The sequence below is a fragment of the Oryctolagus cuniculus genome, chromosome 8 (genome assembly GCF_964237555.1).
Source record: "Oryctolagus cuniculus chromosome 8, mOryCun1.1, whole genome shotgun sequence".
Taxonomy (NCBI): Eukaryota; Metazoa; Chordata; class Mammalia; order Lagomorpha; family Leporidae; genus Oryctolagus; species Oryctolagus cuniculus.
In genome coordinates, this window is record NC_091439.1 from 75,790,235 (window position 1) to 75,813,361 (window position 23,127).

Here is a 23,127-nt window from a genome sequence, read left to right on the forward strand (position 1 = left end):
AAAACCCAAAGGGACTGGTGGGGGGGGGGGGTTAAGTACAAAACTGTCAATCAATAGGTGGGGACAAACCCCATAAAATACCTGATTTACAATCCTTTATCCTATCTGGCTTGCTCATGATAAAACAAAAGAGCCATCACAAGGGTGTGATACCTAATTTGTTTTCACAATAAACTGGGAGCTCAGAAGGATGGAGTCATGACTCCTTTGCTATTCTGTTGATAAGATTGGAAGCTCTCAAGGAGTGGGCAAGCAGGAACTTCAGACCTTGACAAGGGTAATTTTGGGGGGAAACATTTTCCACCCTCAATTTCTAGACTGCCTATTAATCCATTTGACTCCTCAAATTCCACCCCCCTCAACAAAAATGCACCCTAACATCTGTTAGGGGATTGGTGATGATCACTCTGGCTGCTTCATGCTGGAAAGGGGCATTGTTGAGAAAGGAAGTCAAGACAGTTCCAGCAGGTGGCTTCTCAGCAGGAGGTGGCTTCTCAAAGGGGATGACCTTGCCAGCTTGCAGAAACTGCTTCCATCCGAGGTTTCAATGTGCATGGCCACCTAGAATTTCACTGTTTCAAGTCTGGAGAAAACGAACCTAACAAGCAGTTTAAACTCACAGAGTCTAAAACTAAGGACAGAGTCATTAGTAGAGGCCCTACGAAAGGTGTTATCTAAACCATGATCAAGTTTTCCCATGGAGAGGCAGATAGAAACTGACAGGAGGGACCTGATAACAGTCAGGTGGGCTAAGGTCCTGGCCAAATAAGAGTGCAGACCTATCTTTTCACATGGAGTACTGGACGAGACATCATAGGGGAGGTGTGAACCTCCTTAGCGATAGAACTCTGTTGACTTCCATTGTCTAGCTTGCCTGGGAGGAGAGCTGGCCAAGTCAAGGCAGGTAGCATCTCTAACAGGAAATTTACAGTTCTTCCTGTAATGTTACTGACCCTACTTGGCCGTCCCCTCAGTAGCAGTAGTTATTTTGGAAGATGGGAAGAGTTAAGGGCTTTTTAGCTTGGGGCCAACAAGGTCTCCAGTTCTGACCCAGGAGTCCTCCAATCCCCAAGGCAGTTCTGTTTCCAGTGACCCAGGTCTTGGCTGACAGAATGGTCAGGGCTCTTCAAAAGTTTCCTTCTGTGTCCATCTGCTGCCCTGACTTTCTACATCGAAAACGAATGCCATTTGTGGTGGACTGGCCTGTTGGGTCTCCTTGATGGCAGATCACTGTAAAAAGCAGCCACTAATTGGCCTGCCACCTATCTTTACATTTCTTTTGTTGCCTAGCTTCCTCTTCCTCCTGGTTTTTGTTAAAATAGACCATAGGAAAACTTCTAGAGGATGCAAATCATGGGGGTACTCTGTCCCTAATCTTTGGAGGCCTGAACTAGAAATGTATAGTCACAGGCATGTTCTGAGACTGGTTTTTCTTTGAGGTAGACAATGCCCATGAGAAAAGCTATGTCCTCACTTTAAAACTTTCTCTCCCTTCATTTGGTCTGAAAGGGAGTTCTTGCCTCTTTACTGTGCCCATGGCAAAGTAAATCTAGCTATGAAATAGTAATTTAAGCTCTCATCCTAGCTATGCTATTATTACAGAAAAATGTTAGCTATCCCCTTTATAAGGTCTAAGATCAAATTGTGCATCCTGGAGAGTCCTTCAGAATAGATTCATTTCCCTTCTTGAAGAGAATACAGACAAATGACAGAACAAGTCAGACTTCCCAGGACACTTACTGACAATAACAATATCAAATGAAAACTTAGCAAACAAGTTTAACTGTTAGATAACAACTTATGAAAACATTTCCAGAAGGTCCAATGCATTCTATAAATTTCAAGAGTACGTGTATCTAGGCCGGCGCTGCGGCTCACTTGGCTAATCCTCCGCCTGCGGTGCCGGCACCCGGGGTTCTAGTCCCGGTCAGGGTGCCGGATTCTGTCCCGGTTGCTCCTCTTCCAGCCCAGCTCTCTGCTGTGACCCGGGAGTGCAGTGGAGGATGGCCCAAGTTCTAGCCGCATGGGAGACCAGGAGGAAGCACCTGGCTCCTGGCTTCGGATCAGTGTGATGCGCCGGCCACCACGCCAGCCACAGCGGCCATTGGGGGGTGAACCAACAGAAAAAGGAAGACTTTTCTTTCTGTCTCTCTCTCACTGTCCACTCTGCCTATAAGAAAATAAAATAAAATAAAAAAATGAAAGAATGCATGTATCTGGAAACAGTGCTTAAATATCTAACACAAGTGTAACTTGTTTTATCAGTAAACCCAAGTGCAAACATGTCAACAAATTTAAAATATCTGGTACAGAGTGATCATTCTATAAATATGTCTATGCTGGTCTCTATCCTTGGAATCTTGGCAATTATTTCTTTTAATATATTGTGCTGGAAATTTGGACATTAGCAGTCATATTAGTTCCATAAAATTAGCCAATGGCTTTTCGCTATCTGTAGAATCAAGGCCTAAGGACTAATCCTGTTATTCAAGTCCCTGTTTTTCTTACCTCTCTGTCTTTTCAATCATGCATCTCCCAATTACTGAATAGAATTCCTTAATCTAGGTAGAGAAGTGTCTTCAAAATACTTGCCAGTTACCTAATGATACAATATGTGACTTTTGACTCTGTTTTACCTTTGAGAAGACTTTTGTCTCCTGTCAGAATTTTATCTGTGCTAAGAAATTTAGCTCTAATACTAACTGATAGAATCAAAAAGGGAGAGAACGATCCATCATGGGAAGCGGGATACACAGCAGACTCATAGAATGGCAGATGTCCTAAATAGCACTCTGGCCTCAGAATCAGCCCTTAAGGCATTCAGATCTGGCTGAAGAGCCCATGAGAGTATTTTAGGCATGGAAAGCCAAGACACTCTGGCAAAAAAAAACAAAAAAAAAAACAACTAAATGAAAGATCTTTGCAAGTGAGATCCCAGTGGAAAGAACGGGGCCATCAAAGAAGGAGGTACCTTTCTCTGAAGGGAGGAGAGAACTTCCACTTTGGCTATGACCCTGTCGGAATAAGATCGAAGTTGGCAAACTCAAAAGGCTTCATAGCCTTGGCAACTCATGACTAGAGCCTAGGGAGATTGCTGATGCCGTAAACAAGAGTGTCAAATTGTTAAGTCAACAACAGGAGTCACTGTGCACTTACTTCTCATGTGGGATCTGTCCTTAATGTGTTGTCCAATGTGAAGTAATGCTATAACTAGTACTGAAACAGTATTTTACACTTTGTGTTTCTGTGTGGGTGCAAACTGATGAAATCTTTACTTAATATATACTAAATTGATCTTCTGTATATAAAGAGAATTGAAAATGAATCTTGATGTGAATGGAATGGGAGAAGGTGCGGGAGAGGGGAGGGGTGCGAGTGGGAGAGAAATTATGGGTGTGGAAAGCCACTGTAATCCATAAACTGTACTTTGGAAATTTATATTTACTAAATAAAAAAAATAAAATAAAATAAAAAAAAAGAAAAAGAGACTGGCGCCGCGGCTCACTAGGCTAATCCTCCGCCTTGTGGTGCCGGCACACCGGGTTCTAGTCCCGGTCGGGGTGCCGGATTCTCTCCCGGTTGCCCCTCTTCCAGGCCAGCTCTCTGCTGTGGCCAGGGAGTGCAGTGGAGGATGGCCAAGTGCTTGGGCCCTGCACCCCATGGGAGACTAGGATAAGTATCTGGCTCCTGCCATTGGATGAGCACGGTGCGCCGGCCACAGCGTGCCGGCCGTGGCGGCCATTGGAGGGTGAACCAACGGCAAAGGAAGACCTTTCTCTCTGTCTCTCTCTCTCACTGTCCACTCTGCCTGTCAAAAAATTAAAAAAAAAAAAAAAAGAAAAAGAAATTTAGCTCAAACCACCAAAACTCCAAAAAGTCTTCCCTAACTGTTAAAACAAATAGTAATTCTATCTTGCTTTGAACTGGTAGCATTTGCATATATACCATGTATGTCCTTGATTCTTTGCCTTTCATGCCCTTCACATTCCCCTTCAGCTAATCACATTACCTGTATTTCCCAGCATAGCCCTAATGTTACCACACCTCCTTTCTCCTCTGCTACCCTCCTGGGCCAGGCCATCATTTCCCACCTAGACTCCTTCCCTAGCCTCTTCAAGAGTCTCTGTGCAACACATCTACATTCTAGCTAGTCTGTGTCTTCCCCACCCTGCTCTCAAAGATCCAGTGGCCACCTATCATGAAGAGAATGAACTCCAAATGCTCACTATGGTTGAACAGCCCTGCATTCGCCTAACCCTCATCCCCTATCTCCTGTACACTACCCTTCAGCTATGTGGTTCGCCTCTTAGTTCTTTGAACCTGCCAAGCACCTTTCCAACAGCCAGTGAACACATGGAAAAAGGGTTATTATTAAATGTTGGCTGTTACCTTCTAAGAGAAAAGGTAAATGATATATTATTTATGTTCAAAAAGAAAATGATTCAGAATTCTTGATCTTAATTTTAAAAATATAAATTGGATGAATGTGTAAAATAGCAATGATATTTTCTACTTCAGATTTCCATATGGTTTTACTACATATCAGAGATTTAGTATATTATGGAATGTGAGCCTCCTCTATTGAATTTAACAGTATCTTTTATACTTTTCTGAAGAATTCTTTCTTTATAATGACTGTAGTTACTGAACATGGATATATCAAATTAATCCTCTCCTTAAGAGCAATGTAGTTCACTCATGAGACAAATCTTAGAGGTTTAAAAACCGCTTCTAACTATACATTATTCATATTTTGTTAAATATTTTCTTAGTAAACCGCATGACTTAGAATGTCTGTTGGACAGATGGGCAGAGCCACATGGATCCAACATTACACAGTTGGTGAGCATAAGATGCCAGAAAGAAGATTAGGAATAAAAAGGCAGGGAGCTTCCGATTGCTCTTGAAAACCTTGGTCCTTTGCTCCTGCCTCTCTACTTTGTTTCTTTTGAAAACCAGTGCCTTCCAAGACACCTTCCCATGTTTCATACCCAGACATACTCACTGTCTTCTCATGGTAATCGGAACATAAATAATGAATTAAATATTTAGGCACATTGGAAGAGGAGTTTCTCCTTCCTTTGCCTTTTATGCCAGGATGACAGCTATGAAATGTGTGTCTCCCCTGCAGTGACTGTAACAGTGTTCCATTGCAGAAGCTGAGAGGGGGAGAGAGGTTGTACATGGAAGAATAGAGTATCATTTGTCACTGCCTGGACTCATCAGTTTGGAGGCACTGGCTGAAACATCAGGCTCCTTTATTTATTTCTTGGGAATATTGTAGCAAAAAAGACTTCATTAGGAACAGAGGAAAATGTTAAAAACTAATTTACTTTTTTGGTACTGAGTAGTCATCTCTGAATATTGGTCAAGATTCATGAGGTAGGTTGTGTTAGCCTGCTTATCATTATTATAGTGAAATAGCCAAGTCTGGATACTTAAAGAAAAAGGATATAGTTTGACTCATGTCCAAGGCTGAGAGGCTACATCTGCATGTGGTGAAGTCCTTCTTGCTGGCAGAGCCCTGAGGTGGTGTAGGGCATCACATGGCAAGACATGGGAAGGGTGTGTGCGTGTCTGTGTTCTGTTCTCTCTCACTCTCCCCATCCCCCACCCCCTGTAAAGCCCATCATAGGGACTACACCCTGATGACCTTATCCAATACTAATCACTTCCCAGTGACCCCACCTTTAAACACCACAGTCAGATTAAGTTTCCACCCTCTTAATCCCTCCCAGTGGGGATTACATTTCAACACATGAGCCCTTGAAGACCCTCAAACCCTAACAAAGGCTTTGTAACTTCTTTTTTGTCTGCAGGCTATCCTGCCTTAGCTAGAAAATTCTAATTTCAGAGGTATCACTGGATGTGGCAGATTTTTATGATAAACCATGATGAGTCTACTGAAAATGACAGATAAATTTTGCCTACTATAATATTTGATCTGGTGGAAATAATTTTAGTTTAACATTTCCTGCTCCTACAGCCATATTGGATGTAGGGATCACTAGCTTCACATTGAATGCAAATTTTGCAAATATTTACTTTCTTTTTTATTTACTTTTTCTTAATCCAAAATATAGCCTCCATATCTAGATGCCAGCGAAAATTCTGTGAGCGAGTTGGCTGGAGGGCCACAGCTCTTTTCATTTCCTGTTCTTGCACCTCTTCTAACTGTGACAGTAAAATTAGAAGACCTGTAGAACCATCTGCTGTGCTCTGCCCATTCTGCTTTGCGGTAATTGTCACCTCTTCATTTTTTTTCTTCCTACAGATGTTTAATATTTGCTTTGACCAATACTTTCTACCATATTAAAATATTGAAAACTGGTTATATGAGTCCACAGGTCAAATTTTGTATAGGTTTATATTTGTCCCAAATTTTCAGTTGTCCTAGATCCGAACTTGTTTTTTATAATGACTTTTGTTTAAATTTGTGAGGCAGAGAGACAGATAGAAGGAAGTTCCCATCTGCTGATTAACTCCCCAGATGCCTGCACCAGTCAGGGGACCAATGGTCCAGGAACTCATTCGTGGCCACCAAGGTGACAGGAACCTAATTACTTGGGCCACCACCTACCTGCTAGTCAGCAGCAGCCTTGCAAGCTAGAATTTGAAGCGGAACCAGGACTTGAATCTAGGCACTCTTGTATGTTCTGTGGTGTCTTAATTGATAGGCCAAACACATGTCTTTATCCAAACTTTCAACTGAAGCTGCATCAACCCGACATGTGCAAGGCTTTCGCTGCCATCATTCTTCTTTGGAAGTTAATTTTAAAAGTCTCATAAAATGGGCTTTTGAAAATTTGTATTCATCTAGTGTTTTTTATGTATGTTTCCATTTTCCTTTCATTATATTCTATATTTTTCTTGCTCAAATTGATTTTCAACCTGCTTTTTATGTTAGTTTCTATGAGCAGCTCTCTCAATTCTGAATACGACTTTTTAAATACATTTTCTATATCTTCCTTTCCAGAATTAGTTTATTAGATTTTTTTAGAATTAACTTATTACCTTAGGGAATATGGTTTAAAGTACTTGAAGTGGGAGTGCATGTTTGGCCTACCAGTTGAGACACTTTCATCTAACATCATTTGAGTCCCAGGTCCTCTCCTGTTTCTAGTTTCCTGTTAATTTACAGCCTGAGAGGCAGTGGTGATGGCTCAAGTAATTGAGTCCCTGCCGCCTGCATAGGAGACCTGAGTTGCGATACTGGCTCCTAGTTCTGCCCTGGCCCAGCCCCAGCCACTGTGGGGATAGGATATTTCTTTCTTTCTTTCTGCTTCTCAAACAAGCAAACAAACAAACAAACAAAAAAAATTAATGGGATCTCTAGGTAAAATAGCACTTGAGTTTTCTCCTGTTGCAGATACATTGTTTTCTAACTTATGTTGCTGTGAAATAAATTAATACAATATTGTTGTATTGTGCATGGTTGTTATGAATTCTTCTAGGGTAAACACGGTACCGTGTTTCTAATACCATTGTTGGGTTTCACACAAGCTGATAATGAGTACTTTTCGCAGGACCTACTATTGCATGGAGACTAAACTTGCCATCTTTTATTTGTCCATTTCAGATCCTTTGTAATCTAAGCAAGAAGTGCACTTATATTTTTAGTTTTCATTCTTTTTAAATGTAGTATTTGGAATAAGAATTGAAGGTGAGCTCTAGATAACATCCAATAAAAGCTCTAATAGCAAAACTATCTAAAAGCAACCTTATAGTCAAACACAGAATGTAAGTGAGTCTACAATCATTCTGTTAGGTCCTATGTGAATTACAAACCTTCCTCCACTGGTAGTTTCAACAAATATTTAATGAGCTGTGCAGCGCCATCCCCTCCATAACTTCTAAGATACAAGAATGAATAAGAGATGCTCTGAGGTCTCAGGAGAAAGGAGCATCGCATCTCCATGTAGCAGTTATTCTGACTCCTCTTTCCTGCTTCATTTTCATTTTAAGTCCAAGGAAAGCTAAAGGAATAGATTCTCAGATTGTTTTAGACTCCAGATACTTAGGTCAATGTCTTTTTCTCCTTATCAACCTGGAATCATTCCAAGCCTCTTAACTTCTGGGCAATCACAAAGATGAGACAGAGAGCACACTAAATCTGCCACAGATTTGTCTTGATATTCTGTGCAATCTTACTTGGTTCTGAAGGTCACAAACAGAATGAGGTTGTGTGTGTGTGTGTGTGTTTTTTTAATAAGAAATGAATAAAAAAACAGCAATATGAGCCCTGAGCCAATGTATACAACAGATTCTTAGTAAATAGGAATCCTGCCTGTATGTGTCTCCATGCAAAGGGATCGCATATTTTAGGACCATCAGTAAGCTATATGGTAATAGGTTGTGTGCAGTATTGTTGGATTCCTAAAAATCTAAATTTTAGAAATGGCTCCTACAAATTAAGGATACATGACATAGTCTTCTCCAATTTTCTGTGAATGGAATTATGATATCTTCATGTGACCATGAAAAACCTGCTTCATTATTCAGTTAGAATGATCATCCTTATGAAGTGAGAGTAATGAAATTCATGCCTTAGTGATGTGCTGACTACACAGAATTAATGTCCCAAAAATGGTACAAAGACCACACATTGCTCTGTTCCTCCTTTGCACACTGCAGGAAATTGTCGTACTTCATCTCTGGCACAGACTGAATTGTGATGCACTTGGTTTGATGCTTCCCTGCCAAATTGTAAACTGTGGTAAAGATTGCCACTGCTATGACTTTGCCTTTTACATAGTGCTTTGTGATTTTCAAATTGTTGGCAGAGCTTCAAGTACGCAACACAGTTAAGTGCTTATTATTATCATTATTTTCAGTATTATTATTATAACAGCTTCACAGTAAAACGGAAAGAAAAAGTAAAAAAAAATTTTACACATAAATTAATGTTTAAGGTTGTCCGTAGTCAATTGAACCATACTCCCATGACCCAAAAGAAACAAGCTGAAATCAGCTGATTCATAGCTCAGTGATTGCCCTACAACATTATAGACTATTACATCTCCCAGGGAAATCTCCAGTGTTTCAGAAAATATTTCTACTTCAAGACAGAAAAGTGTTCTACTACTCAAAATTGCTAACAAGTAACAGCTACCAACAGTGATTTATGCTTAAGTATTTACAAAATGAAGCATTGATACCAATGTAAAAATGGATAGTGAAAGGAGAAGCAGAGCCAGTAGACTCTAAAACATGGGAGGAAGGATGGCAAGGTAGAGATGATTGTGCATGCAAATATGCATATGCCCTAGAAAGCTGTACAAGCAAAGTATGTTAATACACTTTTAAATTTTAAGTAAATGTAAAAATCTTTTTAGCATACAAACTATCTTTAGTTTCAACACATTTCCTCATCACTTCAACAGAAAAGCAGAACCTCTTGTTACCTTTTCTTGGATACATTTTTTTTTTTTTTTTGGCCCATCCATAACATACCTACAAAATTGTAAAGCTGACTGCGTACCTATTAGCATGCTTGAGATCCAAAACAGTAATGGTACCAAATGCTGGCAAGTATCTAGAGCAACAGGAATGCTCATTGCTTGTTGGTGGGAATATGAAATAGACCAACCTCTTTGGAAATTAGTCTGCAGTTTCTTTAAAAACTAAACCTAGACATAACATATGATCCAACTATCATGCTCCTTGGTATTTACCCAAATGAGTTGGAAACTTAAGCCTACACAAAAACCTGCTCCTGGATGTTTATAGCAGCTTTAATCATAGTTTTCAAAACTTGGAAGCAACCAAGATGTTCTTCAATAGGTGAATGGATAAACAAACTGTGGCATAGACACTTAATGGAATATTATTCAGCGATAACAAGAAATGAACTAGTAAGCCACAAAAACGCATGAATTAAACTTACACATATTTCAAAGTAAAATAAGTCAGTCTAAAAAGGCTGCATACTATATGATTCCAACTATATAACATTCTGAGAAAAAGAAGACTGTAGAGACAGGGTAAAAAGCAGTGGTTACCAGGGACTCTGGGGAAGGGCAGAGGAATGAATGGGTGGAGCATAAGGCAAATTTAAGGCAATGAAACTATTCTCTGTGACACTGTAGTGATGGGCACAAGATGTTATGCCTTTGTTAAAATTCAGAACGGTACAACACAAAGGGTAAACCCTAATGTAAACTGTGCACTTCAGTTATAATAATGTGTCAATATTTCATCAGTATCATTAATATACCATAGTAGTTTAAGATGATGACAGTAGTGGAATTGGGGGAAAGAAGAGAGAATAAGGAAACTCTGTACTTTCTATGAAATTATTCTGTAAGCCTAAAACCTCTCTTCAAAATAGAGTCTACTAAAAAGATGTAAAGCCCAAATAAAATATAGTTGCAAAATAGTAGCAATTTTATTTCACATTATTCCTTCTATCCTACCTTTATAGCAGTGTTGCACTTAAGTAAGACTGGCTTTGAAATATCTGAATTTAAGATTTATGGGGAAATTTGTATTTCAAAATAATCCTTAATTAATGCATTGTTTTACAGTTAGTGTGAATAGAGCCCTTAATGTTTCATTTAATCACAGAAGATTAATGTAGATAAGGTATTCCAGGAATGCAATTAGAAACTGCAGAAGGTGTGTTACACTAATAGCTTCTGCTTAGCACTGTGAGGCATGTGAAAGTCTTCTGTTTCCTTCCTTCAAATTTTATTTAACTACACATTCAACAAATATTTATTGGGGGCCTATTATGTGGCCCCTTCCCTAAGGCACTGAGGAGGTACACTCTGTGGCCTTGGTGATTTATCATTCAATTTTCATTTACAAATTTCACTGCTTAAGTCCTCCTCAGCTTAGACCATATTTTACTCACCCTTGTATCCTCCATGGTCTGTACAGTCAACGCCTCCCAAAACAGTAGGCCCCAAGAATTGATTGACTCGATGAGGAATCTATGACTAAATTAACAAACAAGCATCTATTTCTGCCTCCCTTCTTATTTCTTTGGTGAGACAAACAAACACAGAAACAGGTTTATGTTACCTTCTTCTGGACTCAGTCTCATTTCATTACAATCCTACTACCCTTTTCTTGGGTGTAGTGCTGTTGCACAATTGCACCATCGTGCTATTCTGCTAGAAATTCATACCCCATTTCACTGGAGAGTGGTAGGGCGAGAGGATGTTTTAATGATCTTGTTATTCTTACCTGACATCATTGAACAAATCAAGTTATAAAAAGTAACATATGTACCAATTAGTATATCAGTAAGGCTGTGTGCACTTAGCATTCCAAGGACTGGGGTTAATATTTAAAAAAATTCAATAGCTACTTGCTATTTCGCTTTTCTGTAAATGTTTTGGTATGTATTTACTCTGTATCAATTATAATTCCTTCAGGAAACAGATGGTGAGCACAAATTAGGTAATTTCAGGAGACTGGATGAAGGCAGTAGTTATGAAGGCTTGGACAGGGTTAGGAAAAATACAAGGAATAGTGCAGTACTTCAGAGACTATGTAACCATGGGCACCATCATAACCACTAGGTGTAAATGAGTGAAATGAACAGGGGAGGCTGGCATAGAGTTGGAGAAAGAGAAGAAGAGGGAGGGAGAGAGGGTGAAAGAGTCGGGGGAGAGAGAGGAAGAAACAAGGACTGTGTGAAGGGTTGAAGATACTGGCTGGCTGCTAGGATCACAGTTTCCTGACTGGCCTGGCAGGGAGTGAATAGTGAAAATCTGGAAAACAATTCACACACCCATACCTTCTCCATACCTTCCTCTTGGTGGCCCCTTTGGCCAAACTCACATGGCAGCCCAAAGGAAAAGGAGTACACTGATGTGTAGTACTTGTCCACTGAGGGAAATTTTGCTACCAGGAGACATTTTTCGGTCTCCTGACTTTGGTAGGGGCAGAAAAGGAAGCTCTAATGGCGTTCAGTAGATAGAGCCTAGGGATTCTTGCAAACATCCTGGACTCCCCCCGGATATCCTCCTGTGATGAAGTCAACTGACCAGGGTGTCACCAGTGCCAAGGTTGAGAAACTCTGATGTAATGCGTGTGGGCCATCTTCCCAGTGCACAAGGTAGGAGTAGGGTAGAGAGAGTTTCAAAAGGGAATAAAGGAAGAAGCCAGCATAGCCCATGGAAGAAACCAACGAAGATGGCAGACATGGGGGAAAAGACAGCAACTAAAACACAGAAGTCTCAGAAGTACATCGGTAGTGTTTCAGGGAATTTATTAAAATTCATCCTGAAGTACATAATGTTTAGCAAGGTATATTTCTCTTAAGAGAAATCCTTATGGAGTTTATACAAGGGTTTATTAATAAAGGGCACATATAATACTCACATTCCAGTCATATTATATAAAACATGGCTGAGAATGTAATAGAATCATGTGTTGTATGGGAAGATTTCATGACTACATAATCTCCATGTTGCTTACACTCATGTAGCATTAAAGGCTATAATTTGCGTATTATATAGCCACATACAATAGTAAACTCAACATTACTGTAGCTATATATGATTGTACATGAGGTACATGCCTTTCCTACCTAATTGACATTTGATTCTTTTATTGAGCTCTAATTTATTCCCCAGAGGGTTCTCAGAAACACTAGCTCTCAATTTTTACAACTTAAACCTTTATTCTGCTGTATGGATTCTTGATTCATTATCCAAGTCTTTTCCCCTTAGCTATGTCATGTACTCTTATAACCATTTATCCCTTTGTCTACATTTCTAGGCAAATCTCTTGTCTAATACACACTCTCATATTTCTCCTTATCCACTGAACATTTTTCTTTGATATCATACCACCACTTTGATTCCAACAGATCAAAAAAAAAAAAAAAAAAAACCTCAGCGTTGAACTTCTCTTTCCCCTAAAGTGTCCCTCTGCGTCAGTTGTCAGTATTTTCTCTCATCCATAATATACACCACTAGTGCATTTGTAATCTCCTCTTTCACATTCAGTCACAAGATGATTCTAAAATCTTTATCTTTTCCCATCTCCCTTCATTCTTTCTTCTGTCTCTTCTTTATTTAGGTTGCGCTGTATTGAGCTGGTCTAGCTGTGGCTTGGCTGTTCCAATTAACAGTTAATTTCCATATTTATCATATCGCATTTCATTTCCCATTCAAACAAACTCTTATATATATATATATTTTTTTTTTATTTTTATTTTTTTATTTTTGACAGGCAGAGTGGACAGTGAGAGAGAGAGACAGAGAGAGAAAGGTCTTCCTTTGCCGTTGGTTCACCCTCCAATGGCCGCCGCTGCAGCCGGCGCACCGCGCTGATCCGATGGCAGGAGCCAGGTGCTTCTCCTGGTCTCCCGTGGGGTGCAGGGCCCAAGCACCTGGGCCATCCTCCACTGCACTCCCTGGCCATAGCAGAGAGCTGGCCTGGAAGAGGGGCAACTGGGACAGAATCCGGCGCCCCGACCGGGACTAGAACCCGGTGTGCCGGCGCCGCAAGGTGGAGGATTAGCCTATTGAGCCACGGCGCCGGCCGTCAAACAAACTCTTAATTATATAGAAGTAAGAGTTTGTTATTAGACTGATATTTTAAAGTTTAAACCTTTTCTTTGTTGTTATTCTAATGTTATATCTTTTGTCATTTTTTCATTCACACATTTAAGAGTTTAGCTAATCATTACACATCTAGAAAATTCACTGTCTGTCATATGAACTATTTAATGATGGTTCATCCATTGTCACCATAATATATTAGGCTTTTACTACCTTTGTAAATATGTTTGTCATATTTTACAACTAAAGTTCTTAAATCTCAAATATCATATCCTTTTTTAAAATTAATTAGCTAATTTATTATGCAAATTTCTTATGTACAACTTTAGGAATATAGTGATTCTTCCTACTATACCCACCCTCTCACCCACACTCCCACTCCTTCTCCTCCTCCCTCTCCCCTTCCCAGTCCCATTCTCTATTAAGATTCATTTTCAATTAACTTTGTACATGGAAGACCAACTCTATACTAAGTAAAGATTTCAACAATTTGCACACACACATACACACACACAAAAACTATTTGAGAACAAGTATCAAAATTAACTCTCATAATACAACTCATTGAGTACAGAGGTCCTGCATGGGGAGTTAGTGCACAGTGACTCCTGTTGTTAATTTAATAAGTAGCGCTCTTATGTATGATGTCAGTGACCACCTGAGGTTCTTGACTTGAGCTGCCTAGGGTATGGGAGCTTTTGAATCCACAAACTCAGTATTTAGAAAAGGCCAGAGCAAAGTGGAAGTTCTCTCCTCCCTTTAGAGAAAAGTACATCCTTCTTTTTTTTTTTTTTTTAAAGATTTTATTTATTTGAGAGGTAGAGTTACAGACAGAAGAAGAGACAGGAGCTTCCTCCCAGTCTCCCACGTGGGTGCAGGGGCCCAAGCACTTGGGCCATCTTCCACTGCTTTCCCATGCCACAGCAGAGAGCTGGATTGGAAGAGGAGCAGCCAGGACTAGAACCGGCACCCACATGGGATGCTGTCTCCACAGACGGAGGATTAACCTACTGCACCACGGCACCAGCCCCAGTACATCCTTCTTTGATGGCCACTTCTTTCCATTGGGATCTCAAAAAAGGTTTGTTTTATTTATTTGAAGGCAGAGTAAGAGAGAGAGAGGGAGAGACGAAGTGAAAGAGATCTTACATCTGTTGGTTCACTCTCAAATTGGTTGTGATGGTCAGGGCTAGGCTAGGCTGAAACTGGGAGTCAGGAACCCCCATCCAGGTCTCCTATGTGGGTAGCAGAGTTCCAAGAACTTGAACCAACTTCCATTGCTTTCCAATGGTCATTATCTTGTAGCTGGATTGGAAGTGGATCAGCTTAAACTCAAACCAGCACTTCTATGTGATGCTGGCACTGCATCACAACACCAGCCATTCAAATATCACATCTTTTTGCACAGTATTACCATAATCTGCTATAAATTCTTGTGAAAACTATTGTCCATATTGCTCTTTCTGGATTTCTCAAAGGTGACATTTTTCCCTCTTAGTTTCCCTAGGACTTAGTATAATTTCTTATACTGTTGATAGATTCTTAATGTAAGTTTCTTATTCATCTCCAGCTCACACTGTCTAGGATGGTAGCCACTAGACGTGTTAATATTACACACTTAAAATGTAGCTAGCTTGAATTGAGATATAGGTAGAAAATTAGATTTTAGATATAGGTAGAACATTAGATTTTAAAGAATTGCTATGAAAAACAGAATAAATTTTTTAATAGTGTTATATGTGTGGCTTGTATGTGGAAACTATAACATTTTCCATATATTGCATTAAGAATAATATATAGTCCATCTGTTTCTTTTTATTTTTAAAATATGGCAACTAGAAAATTAAAAATTATATATGTGACTTAATAATTACATAGGATGTTGCTTTTTAAATAGAAATAGTGCACATGAGTGTTTAATGTGTACAAGCAATGTAATTGAGATACATATTTAATATTGTTTTATGATACTTTTTATTATTTATGAGAGGCAGAGAGATAAAGAGAAACACATACACACACAGACACACACACACACAGAGTGCATTCACTGGTTCGCTCCCCAAATGCCTGTAATGGCCGGGTTAGGCCAGGGCTGAAGCCAGGAGCCAAGAACACAGTCCAAGGTCTCCCACATGGGTGTCAGGGACTCAGTTACTTGAATTATTACAACCATCTCCCAGGGTCAGAATTATCAGGAAGCTAGAATCAGAACCCAAAGCAGAGTTCTGAACCTAGGCACACCAATGTGGGCCCACTCCCTAATAGTACATTATTCTTATGTCTATGTATACAGTTTTGCAATGGTTATGGGAGTGAGTAAGCTTGTAACAGGTGTCTATCTTTTGGCTAACTTGTTGGGCTAGACTGGAGAACTTGTTATTTAAATTCTTAACTCAGGCAATTTATATTCACTTGCAGAAATCTGAGGATGGTTATCTGCCTTCATATTGTTCTTAATTTTCTTTCCTGGTGAAAATTCTCCTTGACATGAGTATGTACTATTTACACTTTACCTTGTTCTCTGTGATTATCTCTTCATAGCAGTGTGGGTTGCAGGAGCATTTTGGGTTGTGTACTACAGGTACCAAGTGCACAATTTGATTGCATTAAGGACTAATTTAACTTTAATATTGCAAACCCCTAGCATGGTTGTTTACATTTGGTACACCTTGTGGCCAAGCTTTTGTTGATTTTACCTACATGTTGAATACAGACACTGTGGAATCATGGTGCAACACAAATGACTCTGCTTCTCATGAGGAACAATACAGTGTAAGGATTAAGAAGATACGACCTACAATCAGAAAACCTACACTACCTGTCTGTGCAAAGTTACTTACATACTGTGCTAATGAGGATTAAATGGAATAAAGCACTTAGAATGTAAATAACATAATTTTCTATCAAAAAATCACCATTCATATCCCAATCCTTTAAAAATCTTATTTTATTCTCTTCGAATAAAGCTGAAGTTAATATTTCAGACAAAGCTTACAGAAACACAGTAGAAGGATACTAAGAACACTGTGTGCATTCTTTTTCCAAATGCTGTGTTATAATGTAATAGGAAAATAGAATTTGACCTTTCATCTCCTATTTAGGAACTATCCGATTATTTATAGGAGACTACATGTGAAATTACATGATGTAAAATTATACTGAATAGTTTTTATATTACCTTAAATATATCAGTTTCTCCAGGGATCCTGTCAGATTCTTTCTATTATTAATTTTATTAGTCATTAATACTCTGGTTCACTATTATTAACCTCTTGCTTATATTATTATTCAAACCAGTTAATTACAGATATAGAATAATACCTTTCAAAATCTAAAAGTCAGAACATTAGGAATTTAAATACTGAGGAAGGTTGTAAAATAAGTAAATCATTTTTATTCAAAAAGAATAAAAGAATGAAATTAGAAACATTCTAAGAACTTGTGTTACTTAGGAAGACTGTCCACTGTATGATTCTCAGACAAGATGCCAGCTTACTGTGAAAGAATTAGCAGTTGCTGCATCACTTGGTTTATATCAGGGAGAAAATGGAATGGATGACCTAATAACAGTTCTCCCACTACTTGTGGCTTAAGCAAGTCGCCTAGCCTTGTATACCCTGTTTCCCTCTTTGTAAATGTGAGGACATGTGATACAGGGTCTCTAAGTTTCTTTGCAACTGTAAAAATATAGTTCTCCATGGCCTCCACAGTGATTTGCTGTTCTGTCATGAATATGCTAAATATGTGTGATCTTCAAATTTCTCATTTTAAAAACCAGATGTAAAAAACAGGCATTCTAGAAATAAATATAGATTAAGCGTCCTCAGTGCAAGCCATTCAGAGGTGAGAAATTGTTAAGGCCCTCTGGGTACAAGTTGGAAAGACTTGCTCTTTTGGAAGTTGGAAAGCTCATTGCATTGTTTCCAGTGAAAGCAGTTTGCAGGGGTCAATGTTCAGGTGTAAAGGTAGCTGAATCAAAATGACTAATGGGAGGACATTTTTTACCTGTAGGAATCAATTCTATATAAAATATAAACAAGAAATTCAGTGTATATGTATTTACAAAAGGATGGAACATTGTGATTAGTAAGATTTTGAGGCAACATTATATCAAAACCTTTTAAAGCGGTTGGATTAGAACGCCTCACCAGGCTGTGTGCTGATGACTGGGGAGGAAGGCAAGGCAGGGGGTCCATATTGGGTTTGCTCTGTGGACAGAGAAGCACATTCTTCATTTCTGTCATATAGTAAATCACAGCAGAGCAGAATTTATTAATTTATTCTTTTGAGACAAGAAAAAAGCCACCAAAGGAAACCCACAAGTTGCTGTCTTTATACTTGGTGAACAATATTTGAGAGCAGTATGTCAGTGACTTTAGTTTTGACCTGAGGAAAATGCCTCTTAAGAAAAACCAAAATTAATTCAATGACTATCCTACTTAATCTCTGACCTTTACTTTATAAGAGATTTTTCCATATGACATGCTGAGCTGTCTCAATGATGTCAGTTATGCCTCCTGAGATAGGAGAGAGAAAACACAAATATTACCTAGCACATCAATCTTTTATAGCAGCTATATACTCAAGCATTTCATAAATGCAAGGCTCAAACAGTGTGCACAAAAATGGAATTAAAAGTGTTGATGTAGGTGCAAACCTTTTTTAAAATCTATCCATGGATTTTTCATATTATACATTTTCCATGAACTGTTTCATATTACATTATTCAATGAACTGTTTGAAGAACCACTCATGTACAATTTGTTCTCATTAATATCAGAGCAATGCTATAAAACACTGAATCTAAATAGTTGAAATTATTAAATAGTAATAATTATTTTGAACTAGCTTGCAGTGTTCCAGTTGGTATACTAAGCCTGTGTATGTGTGTGTACACATGTGTGTGTATGCATATATACTCAGAAGAGATATTTTCCCAAGCTTAAGATTCTGTCACTCAAATGGGCTATTGGAACTGTCCTTCCACCATTGTTCCATCATCCTTAGTTGTGTCGTGTATCTCTTTCCATTCTCCTTCCACCAATATTTTTGTCACCAAAATCATAGTTATTTTCCCAAGCAGTTTCTGCTGCAAGCTCGGGATACCTGATAAGAACTGGACACAGCTACTACCAAACATTGTACATGAAGACTCAGTCTTTTTCTATAGCTTCTCTGCTTTGACCTGGGAACCCCTCTCTTACACCAGGAGCCTTGGGATTTTTATATCTTACTGTTAAGAACTCAGGAGGATATGAGTATTTGGTGCTGAGGTTAACACACTGCTTAGAACATCTGCATCCTGTATCTGTTGACCTGCGTTTGAGTCCCAGCCCTACATTTGATTCCAGCTCTCTCTTCATGTGGACCCTGGGAGGCAGCAGGTGAGAACCAAGTACTTGGATCCCTGCCAGCTACATAGGAGATCGAAATTGAGTTCCTGGTTCCTGGCTTCGGCCTGGCCCAGCTCCAGATTCTGCAGGAATTTGGGGAGTGGACAGTGAATGAGAGATCTCTGTCTGGCTCTATCATTCTGCCTTTCAAATAAAGTGAAAATAAATAATTGTTTAAAGGAGCTAAGAAAACTTACTGCTGAGAACCGATATAACTAATGCTGCTAAAACTAGCAGAGAAACCCAGGTCTTGAGGATGGACATCAGGTATTTTTGGTAAGAGACACAAAAATAATGCAGTGTTGTAGCTTCATGATATAATGAATAAAAATGATTGGTTTGGATTTTGTCTTGGGAACTAAAAAAATATCCTTATTGTAATTTCTGTGGTGGAAATAAGTTCTTTGTTCAAGCAAAAGGCAGACACAGGTGGGGAGGAAACTCATTGACAACTGAAGAGGCAGTGTCTGAGTAGTGATGTTCTCCTCCTGTTGTGCTTTTATTTTATTTGTCAAAAGGTTTATTTGCTTGTTTTGAAAGGCAGAATGAGAAAGAGAGGGAGAGAGTGAGAAAGTCAGAAAGAGAGAGAGACAGAGATCTTCCATCTGCTTTTCTTTTTTTTAACTTTTATTTCATGAATATAAATTTCCAAAGTACAGCTTATGGATTACAATGGCTTTTCCCCCCCATAACTTCCCTCCCACCCGCAACCCTCCCCTTTCCCTCTCCCTCCCCCCTTCCATTCACATCAAGATTCATTCTCTTTATATACAGAAGATCAGTTTAGCATATATTAAGTAAAGATTTCAACAGTTTGCACCCACATAGAAACACAAAGTGAAAAATACTGTTTGAGTACTCGTTATAGCATTAAATCACAATGTACAGCACACTTAGGACAAAGATCCTACATGAGGAGTAAGTGCACAGTGACTCCTGTTGTTGACTTGACAAATTGACATTCTTGTTTATGGCACCAGTAATCACCCTAGGCTCTTGTTATGAGTTGCCAAGGCTATGGATGCCTGCGATAGCCTGGATTGGTCCATGATGAAGCCAAGAGCCAGGAGCTCCATCTGGGTCTTCTGTGTAGGTGATAAGAACCTAAATACTTGGGCCATCATTTGCTGTATCCCAAGTGCATTAGCAGGAAATGGGATTGGAAGAATGGAGTAACTGGGCCTCTGTAAACAGGCACACCATTATGGGATGCAGACATTTGAAGTGGTAGCTTACCTCACTGCACCAGAAGTTCTGACCCATTATATTGTTAAATCATGACTTGTTTTCTTGTAGATTCTCACTTATATTTATTCTTTTTAGCTCATTTAGGTAGTAATAGTGTGGATATTTTAAAAAGTCTTTATTATTCTGTTAATTAACCAGCGAACTTGATAAAACTTTGTATATAATACTAAATCAAGAGCTTTTTATAGTATTATAAAACATAATGAATAGATTAGAAATTATTTAAAATCTAAATTGTTATAAAATTAAATAACATAAATGCCAATCAGCCCTGTCTATTCTTTTTTGAGAATTGTTGGCAAGCAATTATGACTTTTCAAGGAAGGGAATGTATTTTTAGCAGAAATATTTTAACTCCCACATAGAAATGTCTTTGAGACAAAATGTTTCTGGATGTGTACTATAAACTTCTTAGGAACCTCTGTTCTCCTGCAGTTGTATTTCAGAGAAAATCTTTGTTTTGACAAAAAAAGCTCACACTGACTTACATGTACATTTTGTAAAAAAGCAGCATTTGGTTTGTGAGATGTAAGAAGATACATGATAAGCATACATAAATAAGGCCTTGTGGACAATCTGTATTATGCTACTTGGACAATTGAATGTGGCTATTAAACTGTCATTAGCCTGAGAAGATACTTAACAACCAAGGGAACAAGAGATTTAGATTTCATTCTGGATAAAGAATTCCGCTTTGGGTGCCTGACCCTGCTATTTAGGGAAGTAGTAAGAAGATACTGTTGAGCAAAGAGAATTATAAGTTTAGGCAGCAAACTGTAATTTTCAACCCTTTCAACTACTTTCCTAAACTCAGAATTTTAGTGAAATGTCACATGGGGTAGCCTCTGGGTATGGTTTCACAACTGACTTTTAAAAAGTTACTTGTAGCGCCTCGCAGCTCCTGCGCCCCCCCGCCCGTGCACAATGGCAACCCTTAAGGAGAAACTCATTGCGCCAGTCACAGACAATGAGGCAGCAGTCCCCAACAATAAGATCACTGTAGTGGGTGTTGGACAAGTCGTGATGGCCTGCGCTATTAGCGTTCTGGGAAAGTCTCTGGCTGATGAGCTTGCTCTTGTGGATGTCCTGGAAGATAAGCTCAAAGGAGAGATGATGGATCTGCAGCACGGAAGCTTGTTTCTCCAGACACCCAAAATTGTGGCGGATAAAGACTACTCCGTGACGGCCAATTCTAAGATCGTGGTGGTGACCGTGGGAGTCCGACAGCAGGAGGGGGAGAGCCGTCTCAACCTGGTGCAGAGAAATGTGAATGTCTTCAAGTTCATTATTCCCCAGATTGTCAAGTACAGTCCCAACTGCATCATCATCGTGGTTTCCAACCCAGTGGACATTCTTATATACGTGACCTGGAAACTAGTGGACTGCCCAAGCACTGTGTGATTGGAAGTGGGTGCAATCTGGATTCTGCTAGATTTCACTATCTCATGGCTGAAAAGCTTGGCATTCATCCCAGCAGCTGCCATGGATGGATTTTGGGAGAACATGGAGACTCAAGTGCGGCTGTCTGGAGTGGAGTGAATGTGGCAGGTGTTTCTCTCCAGGAACTGAATCCAGAGATGGGAACAGACAGCGATAGTGAAAACTGGAAGGAGGTGCACAAGATGGTGGTGGACAGTGCCTATGAAGTCATCAAGCTAAAAGGGTACACTAACTGGGCCATTGGATTAAGTGTGGCTGATCTCATTGAATCCATGCTGAAAAATCTCTCCAGGATTCACCCAGTGTCCACAATGGTGAAGGGCATGTATGGCATTGAGAACGAAGTCTTCCTGAGCCTTCCGTGCATCCTCAATGCCCGGGGATTAACCAGCGTCATCAACCAGAAGCTCAAGGACGATGAGGTTGCCCAGCTCAAGAAAAGTGCAGACACCTTGTGGGACATCCAGAAAGACCTCAAAGACCTGTGACTCGAGAGTGCTAGGCTGTAGAAACCAAAGCTCTAATGTGATTAGTCCTGAGCCCACAGTGCTCATGCCCTGGTGTAGGGCACTGTTTGCTTTTCCTCCTCCTTACTAGGTGAATTTCGGACTCAGACTCCAAGCGCAGCCTGGCTTAGGCTTGCAAAAATGAGCTCTTGAACAAATAAAATTAGCTATTGTAGTGCGAAAAAAAAAAGTTACTTATAGGCATTTCCTTTGATATAGCAGTAAATTAAAAATGGATTTCTTCATGCATCTCCCTTCACCTCTCTCACATTCCCTTCCATACCCCATTTTCTTCCCTTCTTGGTAAAGAATAAGGAGCCTGGTATCTGAACAAGCTTGGTGCTGAGGGATGGGGGGCCAAGCAGAGGTCAAGAGCAAGGTGCCTGGCAGCCAATGAAGCAGGAGGGAAAGTGGGATGTGCGGATGGTCAGTGAATGAGGAAGCCAGTGTGGATAAGAGATTTGCCACACTGAGCAAATAATTGAGCATACAGTAATTTCAGCATAGTCCACTTAGATGGTAGTATTGCATCAGTGTTGTGTTGTTGGTTGTGGGAGTTTTTTAGAATTAGTGTAGATGCGTCCTTGTTTGGGGAATATACATGCTGGAGAATTTAAGGTTCATGTACTATCATAGCAGAAATATACACACTCACAAACACACACATGCATGATTATGTGTGCATTTATATACATGCAGACAATGTGTGCATACATATGGTGGACAGGGAGACACGTGAAATCCAATGCTAATAATTATATATTTTAGTTGAAGAGGATTTGGAGACCTGCCTTACTGTTATCATCATTTTTGTGTCAATTTTAATGTATTTCAGTTATTTTTTAAAAATAAAAGCTAAAAAGGAATTAGTTCAGTGAATATTGAATATCAGTACATTCAGTGCCATAGGATAAAGTTCTTTATAAATGCTCAAACATAAGTATATTTCTCTTTCTCTTAAGTCCATGGTAGGTGTTTTGGGCAGAAGGGTGAATTTCTTCCATGGAGTGATTGAGG

At 39.4% G+C, this 23,127-nt stretch overlaps 1 protein-coding gene and 1 pseudogene across 8 annotated transcripts in view; both read left to right on the plus strand.

Annotated features, from left to right (window-relative positions):
• The window catches only part of SNCA (synuclein alpha), a 126,485-nt gene that overhangs the window by 35,409 nt on the left and 67,949 nt on the right, over window positions 1-23,127 (plus strand). The gene's annotated exons all lie outside the window — the stretch shown is intronic.
• Window positions 21,033-22,300, plus strand: LOC100358185 (L-lactate dehydrogenase B chain pseudogene; annotated as a pseudogene).